Raw genomic sequence first — 14,284 nt, forward strand, 5'->3', positions numbered from 1 at the left:
GTTGACTTCTAAGGCCCTAGCTATTCGATCTAGTGGAGCAACGCCCAAGAGCGAAGCCTAGGTGTTTCGGAACGTAGAAATGACCATCACTTTCAAACTGGTTGCAATTAACCCTGTTATACGATGGAAAAACTGTTGTATTTTTATTGCATTTTATGCTTCGGGCGTTGACTTCTAAGGCCCTAACTATTCAATCTGTTGGAGCAACGCCCCAGGGCGAAGCCTAGGTTGCCCGGAACGTAGAAATGACCATAACTTTAACACTGGTTTCTATTATTCGTTTTATACGATGGAAAAACTGTTCTATTTATTTTGTATTTAATGCTCCGGGCGTTGGCTTCTAAGGCCCTAACTGTTTGATCTGGTGGAGCAACGCCCTAGAGTGAAACCTAGATTGCCCGGTACGTAGAAATGACCATCACCTGCAAACTGGTTGCAATTATTCGTTTTATACGATGGAAAAGTTGTTGTATTTATATCGTATTTTATGCTTCTGGCGTTGACTTCTTAGGCCCTAACTATTCGATCTGGTGGAACGACGCGCTGGAGTGAAGCCTAGGTTGCCTGGAACGCAGAAATGACCATCACCTTCACACGGGTTGCAATTATTCCTGTTATAGGATGGAAAGACTGTTGTATTTTTATTTTATTTTAGACTTCAGGTGTTGACTTCTGAGGCCGTAGCTATTCGATGTGGTGGAAGAACGCCATAGAGTGAAGCCTAGGTTGCCCGGAACGTAGAAATGCGCACAAGTTTCATAGTGGTTGCAATTATTCGTTTTATACGATGGAAAAACTGTTGTATTTATATTGTATTTTATGCTTCTGGCGATCACTTCTTAGGCCCGAACTATTCGATCTGGTGGAGCAACGCCCCAGGGTGAAGCCTAGGTTGCCCGGAAAGTAGAAATGACCATAACTTTCATACTAGTTGCAATTATTCGTTTTATATGATGGATAAACTGTTGTATTTATAATGTATTTTATGCTTCGGGCATTGACTTCTAAGGCCCTAACTATTCGATCTGGTGGAGCAACGCCCTAGAGTGAGGACTAGGTTGCCCGTAACGTAGAATTGGCCATCACTTTCAAACTGGTTGCAATTATTCCTGTTATATGATGGAGACACTGTTGTATTTTTATTGCATTTTATGCTTCGGGCATTGACTTCTAAGGCCCTAACTATTCGATCTGGTGGAGCAACGCCCTAGAGTGAAGACTAGTTTGCCCGGAACATGGAAATGACCATTACTTTCACACTGTTTGCAAATATACATTATATACGGTGGAAAAGCTGTTGTATTTATATTGTGTTTTATGCTTCTGGCGTTGACTTCTTAGGCCCTAACTATTTAATCTGGTAGAGCACCTCCCTAGAGTGAAGCATAGGTTGCCCTGTACATGGAAATGACCATTACTTTCACACTGTTTGCAAATAGACATTATATACAATGGAAAAACCGTTCTATTTATTTTGTGTTTAATGCTTCGGGCGTTGACTTCAAAGGCCCCAACTGTTTGATATGGTGGAGCAACGCCCTAGAGTGAAGCCTATGTTGTCCGGAACGTAGAAATGACCATCACCTTCACACGGGTTGCAATTATTCCTGTTATAGGATGGAAAGACTGTTGTATTTTTATTGTATTTTATGCTTCTGGAGTTGCCTTCTTAGGCCCTAACTATTCGACCTTGTGAATCAACGCCCTAGAGTGAAGCCTAGGTTGCCTGGGACGTAGAAATGACTATAACTTTCACACTGGTTGCTATTACTCGTTTTATACGATGGAAAAACTGTTATATTTATATTGTATTTTATGCTTCAGTCGTAGACTTCTAAGGCCGTAGCTATTCGATATGGTGGAGCACCGCCCTAGAGTGAAGCCTAGGTTGCTCGGAACGTAGAAATGTCCATATCTTTCGCACTGTTTGCAATTATTCATTTTATACGGTGGCAAAGCTGTTGTATTTATATTGTATTTTATGCTTCTGGCGTTGACTTCTTAGGCCCTAACTATTCGATCTGGTGGAGCAATGCCTCAGAGATATGTCTAGGATGCCCGAAACGCCGAAATGATCATTACTGTCACGCTTGTTGCAATTATTCCTGTTATACGATGAAAAGACTGTTTTATTTTTATTGTATTTTATGCTTCAGTCGTAGACTTCTAAGGCCGTAGCTATTCGATATGGTGGAGCACCGCCCTAGAGTGAAGCCTAGGTTGCTCGGAACGTAGAAACGACCGTTACTTTCACACTGGTAGCAATTATTCGTTTTATACGATGGAAAAACTGTTCTATTTATTTTGCAATTTATGCTTCCGGAATTGACTTCTAAGGCCCTAACTATTCAATCTGTTGGAGCAACGCCCTAGGGTGAAGTCAAGGTTGCCCGGAAAGTAGAAATGACCATACCTTTCATACTGGTTGCAATTATTCGTTTTATACGATAAAAAAACTGTTGTATTTATATTTTATTTTATGCTTCTGGCGTTCACTTCTTAGGCCCTAGCCATTCGATCTGGTGGTGCAACGCCCTAGAGTGAAGCCTAGGTTGCCTGGAACGCCGAAATGACCATCACGTTCACACTGGTTGCAATTATTCCTGTTATACGGTGGAAAAACTGTTGTATTTTTATTGCATTTTATGCTTCGGGCATTGACTTTTAAGGCCCTAACTATTCAATCTGTTGGAGCAACGCCCTAGGGTGATGCCTAGGTTGCCCGGTACGTAGAAATGAGCGTAACTATGACGCTGGTTGCAATTATTCGTTTTATACGATGGAAAAGCTGCTGTATTTATATCGTATTTTATGCTTCTGGCGTTGACTTCTTAGGCCCAAACTATTCCATCTGGTGGAACAACGCCCTAGAGTGAAGCCTAGGTTGCCCGGAACGTAGAAATGACCATAGCATTCACACTGGTTGCTATTATTCGTCTTATACGATGGAAAAACTGTTATATTTATAATGTATTTTATGCTTCTGGCGTTGACTTCTGAGACCGTTGCTATTCGATCTGGTGGAGCAACGCCCTACAGTGAAGCCTAGGTTGCCCGGAACGTAGATATTACCCTAACCTTCACACAGGTTGCAATTATTCGTCTTATACGATGGAAAAGCTGTTGTATTTATATCGTATTTTATGCTTGTGGCGTTGACTTCTTAGGCCCTCACTATTCGAACTGGTGGAACAACGGCCTAGGGTGAAGCCTAGGTTGCCCGGAATGTAGAAATGACCATAACTTTCACACTGGTTTCAATTATTCATTTTATACGATGGAAAAACTGTTGTACTTATATTGTGTTTTATTCTTATGGCGTTGAATTCTAAATCCCTAGCTATTCGATCCGGTGGAGCAACGCCCTGGAGTGACGCCTAGGTTGCCCGGAACGTAGAAATGACCATTACTTTCACAATGTTTGCAACTACTCATTTTATACGATGGAATAACTGTTGTACGTATGTTGTGTTTTATCGTTCTGGCGTTGAATTCTAAGTCCCTAGCTACTCGATCTGGTAGAGCAACGCCCTAGAGTGACGCCTAGGTTGCTCGGAACGTAGAAATGACCATCACTTTCAAACTGGTTGCAATTATTCCTGTTATACGATGGAAAAACTGTTGTATTTTAATTGTATTTTATGCTTTTAGCGATGAATTATAAGTCCCTAGCTATTCGATCTGGTGGAGCAACGCCCTAGAGTGACGCCTAGGTTGCTCGGAACGCAGAAATGACCATTACTTTCACACTGGTTGCAATTATTCCTGTTATACGGTGGAAAAACTGTTGTATTTTTATTGCATTTTATGCTTCGGGCATTGACTTTTAAGGCCCTAACTATTCAATCTGTTGGAGCAACGCCCTAGGGTGATGCCTAGGTTGCCCAGTACGTAGAAATGAGCGTAACTATCACGCTGGTTGCAATTATTCGTTTTATACGATGGAAAAGCTGCTGTATTTATATCGTATTTTATGCTTCTGGCGTTGACTTCTTAGGCCCAAACAATTCCATCTGGTGGAACAACGCCCTAGAGTGAAGCCTAGGTTGCCCGGAACGTAGAAATGACCATAGCATTCACACTGGTTGCTATTATTCGTCTTATACGATGGAAAAACTGTTATATTTATAATGTATTTTATGCTTCTGGCGTTGACTTCTGAGACCGTTGCTATTCGATCTGGTGGAGCAACGCCCTACAGTGAAGCCTAGGTTGCCCGGAACGTAGATATTACCCTAACCTTCACACAGGTTGCAATTATTCGTCTTATACGATGGAAAAGCTGTTGTATTTATATCGTATTTTATGCTTGTGGCGTTGACTTCTTAGGCCCTCACTATTCGAACTGGTGGAACAACGGCCTAGGGTGAAGCCTAGGTTGCCCGGAATGTAGAAATGACCATAACTTTCACACTGGTTTCAATTATTCATTTTATACGATGGAAAAACTGTTGTACTTATATTGTGTTTTATTCTTATGGCGTTGAATTCTAAATCCCTAGCTATTCGATCCGGTGGAGCAACGCCCTGGAGTGACGCCTAGGTTGCCCGGAACGTAGAAATGACCATTACTTTCACAATGTTTGCAACTACTCATTTTATACGATGGAATAACTGTTGTACGTATGTTGTGATTTATCGTTCTGGCGTTGAATTCTAAGTCCCTAGCTACTCGATCTGGTAGAGCAACGCCCTAGAGTGAAAGCTAGGTTATCCGGAACGTAGAAATGACCAGTACATTCACACTGGTTGCTATTATTCGTTTTATACGATGGAAAAACTGTTATATTTATATTGTATTTTATGCTTCTGGCGTTGACTTCTGAGGCCGTTGTTATTCGATGTGGTGGAAGAACGCCATAGAGCGAAGCCTAGGTAGCCCGGAACGTAGAAATGTCCATATCTTTCGCACTGTTTGCAATTATTCATTTTATACGGTGGCAAAGCTGTTGTATTTATATTGTATTTTATGCTTCTGGCGTTGACTTCTTAGGCCCTAACTATTCGATCTGGTGGAGCAATGCCTCAGAGATATGTCTAGGATGCCCGAAACGCCGAAATGATCATTACTGTCACGCTTGTTGCAATTATTCCTGTTATACGATGGAAAGACTGTTGTATTTTTATTGTATTTTATGCTTCAGTCGTAGACTTCTAAGGCCGTAGCTATTCAATCTGTTGGAGCAACGCCCTAGGGTGAAGTCAAGGTTGCCCGGAAAGTAGAAATGACCATACCTTTCATACTGGTTGCAATTATTCGTTTTATACGATAAAAAAACTGTTGTATTTATATTTTATTTTATGCTTCTGGCGTTCACTTCTTAGGTCCTAACCATTCGATCTGGTGGTGCAACGCCCTAGAGTGAAGCCTAGGTTGCCTGGAACGCAGAAATGACCATCACATTCACACGGGTTCCAATTATTCCTGTTATAGGATGGAAAGACTGTTGTATTTTTATTGCATTTTATGCTTCGGGCATTGACTTCTAAGGCCCTAACTATTCAATCTGTTGGAGCAACGCCCTAGACTGAATCCTAGGTTGCCCGGAAGGTAGAAATGACCATTACATTCACACTGTTTGCTATTATTCCTGTTATACGATGGAAAAACTGTTGTATTTATATCGTATTTTATGCTTCTGGCGTTGACTTCTTAGGCCCTAACTATTCCATCTGGTGGAGCAACGCCCTTGGGTGAAGCCTAGGTAGCGCGGAACGTAGAAATGACCAGTACCTTCACACTGTTTGCAGTTATTCCTGTTATACGATGGAAAAACTTTTGCATCTTTATTGCATTTTATTCATCTGGGGTTGACTTCTAAGGCCGTAGCTATAAGGTGTGGTGGAGCAACGTCCTAGAGTGACGCCTAGGTTGGCCGGAACGTAGAAATGACCATTACTTTCACAATGTTTGCAGTTATTCATTTTATACGATGGAAAAACATTTGTACTTATATTGTATTTTATTCTTCTGGCGTTGACTTCTTAGGCCCTAACTATTCGATCTGGTGGAACAACGCCGTAGAGTGAAGACTGGGTTGCCCGGAACACGGAAATGACCATTACTTTCACACTGTTTGCAAATATACATTATGTACGATGGAAAATCTGTTGTATTTATGTTGTATTTTATGCTTCTGGCGTTGGCATCTTAGGCCCTAACTATTTGATCTGGTGGAGCACCGCCCTAGAGTAAAGCCTAGGTTACCCGGAACGTAGAAATGTCCATAACTTCCACACTGGTAGCAATTATTCGTTTTATACGATTTAAAAAGTGTTTTATTTATTTTGTATTTTATGCTTCGGGCGTTGTCATCTAAGGCCCTAACTATTCTATCTGGTGGAGCAACGCCCTAGAGTCAAGTCTAGGTTGCCCGGAACGTAAAAGTGACCATAACTTTCACACTGGTTGCTATCATTCGTTTTATACGATAGAAAAACTGTTATATTTATATTGTATTTTATGCTTCTGGCGTTGACTTCTTAGTCCGTAACTGTTCGATCTGGTGGAACAACGCCCTAGGGTGAAGCCTAGGTTGCCCGGAAAGTAGAAATGACCATAACTTTCACACTGGTGCAATTATTCGTTTTATACGATGGAGAAGCTATGGCATTTTTATTGTATTTTATTCATCTGGGGTTGACTTCTAAGGCCGTAGCTATTAGGTGTGGTGGAGCAACGCCCTAGAGTGACGCCTAGGTTGCCCGGAACGTAGAAATGACCATTACTTTCACAATGTTTGCAATTATTCATTTTATACGATGGAGAAACTTTTGTACTTATATTGTATTTTATTCTTCTGGCGTTGACTTCTTAGGCCCTAACTATTCGATCTGGTGGAACAACGCCCTAGAGTGAAGCCTAGGCTGCCCGGAAAGTAGAAATGACCATAACTTTCACACTGGTTGCTATTACTCGTTTTGTACGATGGAAAAACTGTTATATCCATATTGTATTTTATGCTTCTGGCGTTGACTTCTTAGGCCCTAACTATTCGATCTGGTGGTACAACGACCTAGAGTGAAGCCTAGGTTGCCTGGAACGTAGAAATGACCATTACTTTCACACTGTTTACAGTTATTCCTGTTATACGATGGAAAAACTTTTGCATCTTTATTGTATTTTATGCCTCTGACGTTGACTTCTAAGACCCTAACTACTCGATCTGGTGGAGCAACGCCCTAGAGTGAAGCCTAGGTTCCCCGGAACGAAGAAATGACCATTACATTCACACTGGCTGCAATTATTCGTCTTATACGATGGAAAAGCTGTTGTATTTATATCGTATTTTATGCTTCTGGCGTTGACTTCTTAGGCCCTAACTATTCCATCTGGTGGAACAACGCCCTTGGGTGAAGTCTAGGTTGCCCGGAACGTAGAAGTGACCATAAATTTCACACTGGTTGCTATCATTCGTTTTATACGATAGAAAAGCTGTTATATTTATACTGTATTTTATGCTTCTGGCGTTGACTTCTTAGGCCCTAACTGTTCGATCTGGTGGAACGACGCCCTAGGGTGAAGCCTAGGTTGCCCGGAAAGTAGAAATGACCATAACTTTCACACTGGTTGCAATTAGTCGTTTTATACGATGGAAAAGCTGTGGCTTTTTTATTGTATTTTATTCATCTGGGGTTGACTTCTAAGGCCGTAGCTATTAGGTGTGGTGGAGCAACGCCCTAGAGTGAGGCCTAGGTTGCCCGGAACGTAGAAATGTCCATTACTTTCACAATGTTTGCAATTATTCATTTTATACGATGGAAAAACTTTTTTACTTATATTGCATTTTATTCTTCTGGCGTTGACTTCATAGGCCCTAACTATTAGATCTGGTGGAAGAACGCCCCAGAGTGAAGACTAGGTTGCCCGGAATATGGAAATGAAAATTACATTCACACTGTTTGCAAATATACATTATATACGATGGAAAAGCTGTTGTATTTATATTGTATTTTATGCTTCTGGCGTTGACTTCTTAGGCCCTAACTATTTAATCTGGTGGAGCACCGCCCTAGAGTGAAGCATAGGTTGCCCGGAACGTAGAACATACCATTACCCTCACACTGGTTGCAATTATTCCTGTTATACGATGGAAAAACTGTTGCATTTTTATTGTATTTTATGCTTCTGGCGTTGACTGCTAAGGCCCTAACTATTCCATCTGGTGGAGCAACGACCTAGAGTGAAGCCTAGGCTGCCCGGAACGTAGAAATGACCATAACATTCACACTGGTTGCTACTACTCGTTTTGTACGATGGAAAAACTGTTATATCTATATTGTATTTTATGCTTCTGGCGTTGACTTCTTAGGCCCTAACTATTCGATCTGGTGGAACAACGACCTAGAGTGAAGCCTAGGTTGCCTGGAACGTAGAAATGACCATTACTTTCACACTGTTTACAGTTATACCTGTTATACGATGGAAAAACTTTTGCATCTTTATTGTATTTTATGCTTCTGACGTTGACTTCTAAGGCCCTACCTACTCGATCTGGTGGAGCAACGCCCTAGAGTGAAGCCTAGGTTGCCCGGAACGTAGAAATGACCATTACATTCACACTGGCTGCAATTATTCGTTTTAGACGATGGAAATACGGTTATATTTATATTGTATTTTATGCTTCTGGCGTTGCCTTCTGAGGCCCTAACTATTCTATCTTGTGGAACAACGCCCTAGAGTGAAGCCTATGTTGCCTGGAACGTAGAAATGACCATCACTTTCACACTGGTTGCAATTATTCGTTTAATACGATGGAAAAGCTGTGGCATCTTTATTGTATTTTATTCTTCTGGCGTTGACTTCTTAGGCCCTAACTATTCGATCTGGTGGAACAACGCCCTAGAGTGAAAACTAGGTTGCCGGGAAGATGGAAATGACCATTACTTTCACACTGTTTGCAAATATACATTATATACGATGGAAAGCTGTTGTACTTATATTGTGTTTTATGCTTCTGGCGTTGACTTCTTAGGCCCTAACTATTTAAACTGGTAGAGCAACGCCCTAGAGTGAAGCGTGGGCTGCCCGGACCGTAGAAATGACCATAACTTTCACACTGGTTGCTATTATTCGTTTTATACGATGGAAAAACTGTTATATTTATATTGTATTTTATGCTTTTGGCGTTGACCTCTTCGGCCCTAACTATTCGATCTGGTGGAACAGCGACCTAGAGTGAAGCCTAGGTTGCCTGGAACGTAGAAATGACCATTACTTTCACACTGTTTACAGTTATTCCTGTTATGCGATTGAAAAGCTTTCGCATCTTTATTGTATTTTATGCTTCTGGCGTTGACTTCTAAGGCCCTAACTACTCGATCTGGTGGAGCAACGCCCTAGAGTGAAGCCTAGGTTCCCCGGAACGTAGAAATGACTATTACATTCACACTGCTTGCAATTATCCGTCTTATACGATGGAAAAGCTGTTGTATTTATATCGTATTTTATTCTTCTGGCGTTGACTTCTTAGGCCCTAACTATTCCATCTGGTGGAACAGCGACCTGGGGTGAAGCCTATGTTGCCCGGAACGTAGAAATGACCATAACTTTCACACTGGAAGCAATTATTCATTTTATACGATGGAAAAACTGTTGTATTTATATTGTATCTTATGCTTCTGGCGTTCACTTCTTAGGCCCTAACTATTCGATCTGGTGGAACAGCGCCCTAGGGTGAAGCCTAGGTTGCCCGGAACGTAGATATGACCATAGCTTTTACACTGGTAGCAAATATTCGTTTTATACAATGGAAAAACCGTTCTATTTATTTTGTATTTTATGCTTCGGGCGTTGACTTCTAAGAACCTAACTATTCAATCTGTTGGAGCAACGCCCTAGGGTGAAGCCTAGGTTGCTCGGAAAGTAGAAATGACCATAAGTTTCATACTGGTTGCAATTATTCGTTTTATACGATGAAAAAACTGTTGTATTTATGTTGTATTTTATGCTTCTGGCGTTGACTTCTAAGGCCCTAATTATTCGATTTGGTGGAGCAATGCCTCAGAGTTAAGTCTAGGATGCCGGATACGCCGAAATGATCATTACTTTCACGCTTGTTGCAATTATTCCAGTTATACGATGAAAAGGTTGTTGTATTTTTATTGTATTTTATGCTTCAGGCGTGGACTTCTGAGGCCGTAGCTATTCGATGTGGTGGAAGAACGCCATACAGTGAAGCCTAGGTTGTCCGGAACGTAGAATAGACCATAACTTTCACACTGGTTGCTATCATTCGTTTTATACGATGGAAAAACTGTTATATTTATATTGTATTTTATGCTTCTGGCGGTGACTACTTAGGCCCTAACTATTCGATCTTGTGGAACAACGCCCTAGAGTGAAGCCTAGGTTGCCTGGAACGTAGAAATGATCATTACTTTCACGCTTGTTGCAATTATTCCTGTTATGCGATGAAAAGACAGTTGTTTTTTTATTTTTTTTTATGCTTCAGGCGTGGACTTCTGAGGCCGTCGCTATTCGATGTGGTGGAAGAACGCCATACAGTGAAGCCTAGGTTGCCCGGAACGTGGAAATGACCACTACTTTCACACTGTTTGCAATTATTCATTTAATACGATGGAAATGCTGTTGTATTTATATCGTATTTTATGCTTCGGGCGTTGACTTCTTAGGCCCTATCATTTTGATCTGGTGGAGCAACGCCCGACAGTGAAGCCTAGGTTGCCCGGACCGTAGATATGACCATAACCTTCACACAGGTTGCAATTATTCGTTTTATACGGTGTAAAGGCTGTTGTATTTATTTTGTATTTTATTCTTCTGGTGTTGACTTCTTAGGCCCTAACTGTTCGACCTGGTGGAACAACGCCGTAGAGTGAAGCCTAGGTTGCCCGAACGTAGAAATGACCGTTACTTTCACACTGTTTGCAAATATACATTATGTACGATGGAAAATCTGTTGTAATTATGTTGTATTTTATGCTTCTGGCGTTGGCATCTTAGGCCCTAACTATTTGATCTGGTGGAGCACCGCCCTAGAGTACAGCCTAGGTTACCCGGAACGTAGAAATGACCATAACTTCCACACTGGTAGCAATTATTCGCTTTATACGATTTAAAAAGTATTTTATTTATTTTGTATTTTATGCTTCGGGCGTTGTCGTCTAAGGCCCTAACTATTCGATCTGGTGGAGCAACGCCCTAGAGTCAAGTCTAGGTTGCCCGGAACGTAAAAGTGACCATAACTTTCACACTGGTTGCTATCATTCGTTTTATACGATAGAAAAACTGTTATATTTATATTGTATTTTATGCTTCTGGCTTTGACTTCTTAGGCCGTAACTGTTCGATCTGGTGGAACAACGCCCTAGGGTGATGCCTAGGTTGCCCGGAAAGTAGAAATGACCATAACTTTCACACTGGTGCAATTATTCGTTTTATACGATGGAGAAGCTGTGGCATTTTTATTGTATTTTATTCATCTGGGGTTGACTTCTAAGGCCGTAGCTATTAGGTGTGGTGGAGCAACGCCCTAGAGTGACGCCTAGGTTGCCCGGAACGTAGAAATGACCATTACTTTCACAATGTTTGCAATTATTCATTTTATACGATGGAGAAACTGTTGTACGTATATTGTATTTTATTCTTCTGGCGTTGACTTCTTAGGCCCTAACTATTCGATCTGGTGGAACAACGCCCTAGAGTGAAGACTAGGTTGCCCGGAACATGGAAATGACCATTACTTTCACACTGTTTGCAAATACACATTATATACGATGGAAAAGCTGTTGTATTTATATTGTATTTTATGCTTCTGGCGTTGACTTCTTAGGCCCTAGCTATTTAATCTGGTGGAGCACCGCCCTAGAGTGACGCCTAGGTTGCCCGGAACGTAGAAATGACCATTACTTTCACAATGTTTGCAATTATTCATTTTATACGATGGAAAAACATTTGTCCTTATATTGTATTTTATTCTTCTGGCGTTGACTTCTTAGGCCCTAACTATTCGATCTGGTGGATCAACGCCGTAGAGTGAAGACTAGGTTGCCCGGAACATGGAAATGACCATTACTTTCACACTGTTTGCAAATATACATTATGTACGATGGAAAATCTGTTGTATTTATGTTGTATTTTATGCTTCTGGCGTTGGCATCTTAGGCCCTAACTATTTGATCTGGTGGAGCACCGCCCTAGAGTAAAGCCTAGGTTACCCGGAACGTAGAAATGACCATAACTTCCACACTGGTAGCAATTATTCGTTTTATACGATGGAAAAAGTGTTTTATTTATTTTGTATTTTATGCTTCGGGCGTTGTCCTCTAAGGCCCTAACTATTCGATCTGGTGGAGCAACGCCCTAGAGTCAAGTCTAGGTTGCCCGGAACGTAAAAGTGACCATAACTTTCACACTGGTTGCTATCATACGTTTTATACGATAGAAAAACTGTTATATTTAGATTGTATTTTATGCTTCTGGCGTTGACTTCTTAGGCCGTAACTGTTCGATCTTGTGGAACAACGCCCTAGGGTGAAGCCTAGGTTGCCCGGAAAGTAGAAATGACCATAACTTTCACACTGGTTGCAATTATTCGTTTTATACGGTGTAAGGGCTGTTGTATTTATTTTGTATTTTATTCTTCTGGTGTTGACTTCTTAGGACCTAACTATTCGATCTGGTGGAACAACGCCGTAGAGTGAAGCCTAATTTGCCGGAACGTAGCAATGACCATTACTTCCACACTGTTTGCAATTATCCCTTTTATACGATGGAAAAGCTGTTCTATTTATATCGTATTTTATGCTTTTGGCGTTGACTTCTTAGGCCCTATCATTTTGATCTGGTGGAGCAACGCCCGACAGTGAAGCCTAGGTTGCCCGGACCGTAGATATGACCATAACCTTCACACAGGTTGCAATTATTCGTTTTATACGGTGTAAAGGCTGTTGTATTTATTTTGTATTTTATTCTTCTGGTGTTGACTTCTTAGGCCCTAATTGTTCGACCTGGTGGAACAACGCCGTAGAGTGAAGCCTAGGTTGCCCGAACGTAGAAATGACCGTTACTTTCACACTGTTTGCAAATATACATTATGTACGATGGAAAATCTGTTGTAATTATGTTGTATTTTATGCTTGTGGCGTTGGCATCTTAGGCCCTAACTACTTGATCTGGTGGACCACCGCCCTAGAGTAAAGCCTAGGTTACCCGGAACGTAGAAATGACCATAACTTCCACACTGGTAGCAATTATTCGCTTTATACGATTTAAAAAGTATTTTATTTATTTTGTATTTTATGCTTCGGGCGTTGTCGTCTAAGGCCCTAACTATTCGATCTGGTGGAGCAACGCCCTAGAGTCAAGTCTAGGTTGCCCGGAACGTAAAAGTGACCATAACTTTCACACTGGTTGCTATCATTCGTTTTATACGATAGAAAAACTGTTATATTTATATTGTATTTTATGCTTCTGGCTTTGACTTCTTAGGCCGTAACTGTTCGATCTGGTGGAACAACGCCCTAGGGTGATGCCTAGGTTGCCCGGCAAGTAGAAATGACCATAACTTTCACACTGGTGCAATTATTCGTTTTATACGATGGAGAAGCTGTGGCATTTTTATTGTATTTTATTCATCTGGGGTTGACTTCTAAGGCCGTAGCTATTAGGTGTGGTGGAGCAACGCCCTAGAGTGACGCCTAGGTTGCCCGGAACGTAGAAATGACCATTACTTTCACAATGTTTGCAATTATTCATTTTATACGATGGAGAAACTGTTGTACGTATATTGTATTTTATTCTTCTGGCGTTGACTTCTTAGGCCCTAACTATTCGATCTGGTGGAACAACGCCCTAGAGTGAAGACTAGGTTGCCCGGAACATGGAAATGACCATTACTTTCACACTGTTTGCAAATACACATTATATACGATGGAAAAGCTGTTGTATTTATATTGTATTTTATGCTTCTGGCGTTGACTTCTTAGGCCCTAGCTATTTAATCTGGTGGAGCACCGCCCTAGAGTGACGCCTAGGTTGCCCGGAACGTAGAAATGACCATTACTTTCACAATGTTTGCAATTATTCATTTTATACGATGGAAAAACATTTGTCCTTATATTGTATTTTATTCTTCTGGCGTTGACTTCTTAGGCCCTAACTATTCGATCTGGTGGATCAACGCCGTAGAGTGAAGACTAGGTTGCCCGGAACATGGAAATGACCATTACTTTCACACTGTTTGCAAATATACATTATGTACGATGGAAAATCTGTTGTATTTATGTTGTATTTTATGCTTCTGGCGTTGGCATCTTAGGC

This window comes from Calliopsis andreniformis, unplaced genomic scaffold, assembly GCF_051401765.1.
Source record: "Calliopsis andreniformis isolate RMS-2024a unplaced genomic scaffold, iyCalAndr_principal scaffold0026, whole genome shotgun sequence".
NCBI lineage: Eukaryota > Metazoa > Arthropoda > Insecta > Hymenoptera > Andrenidae > Calliopsis > Calliopsis andreniformis.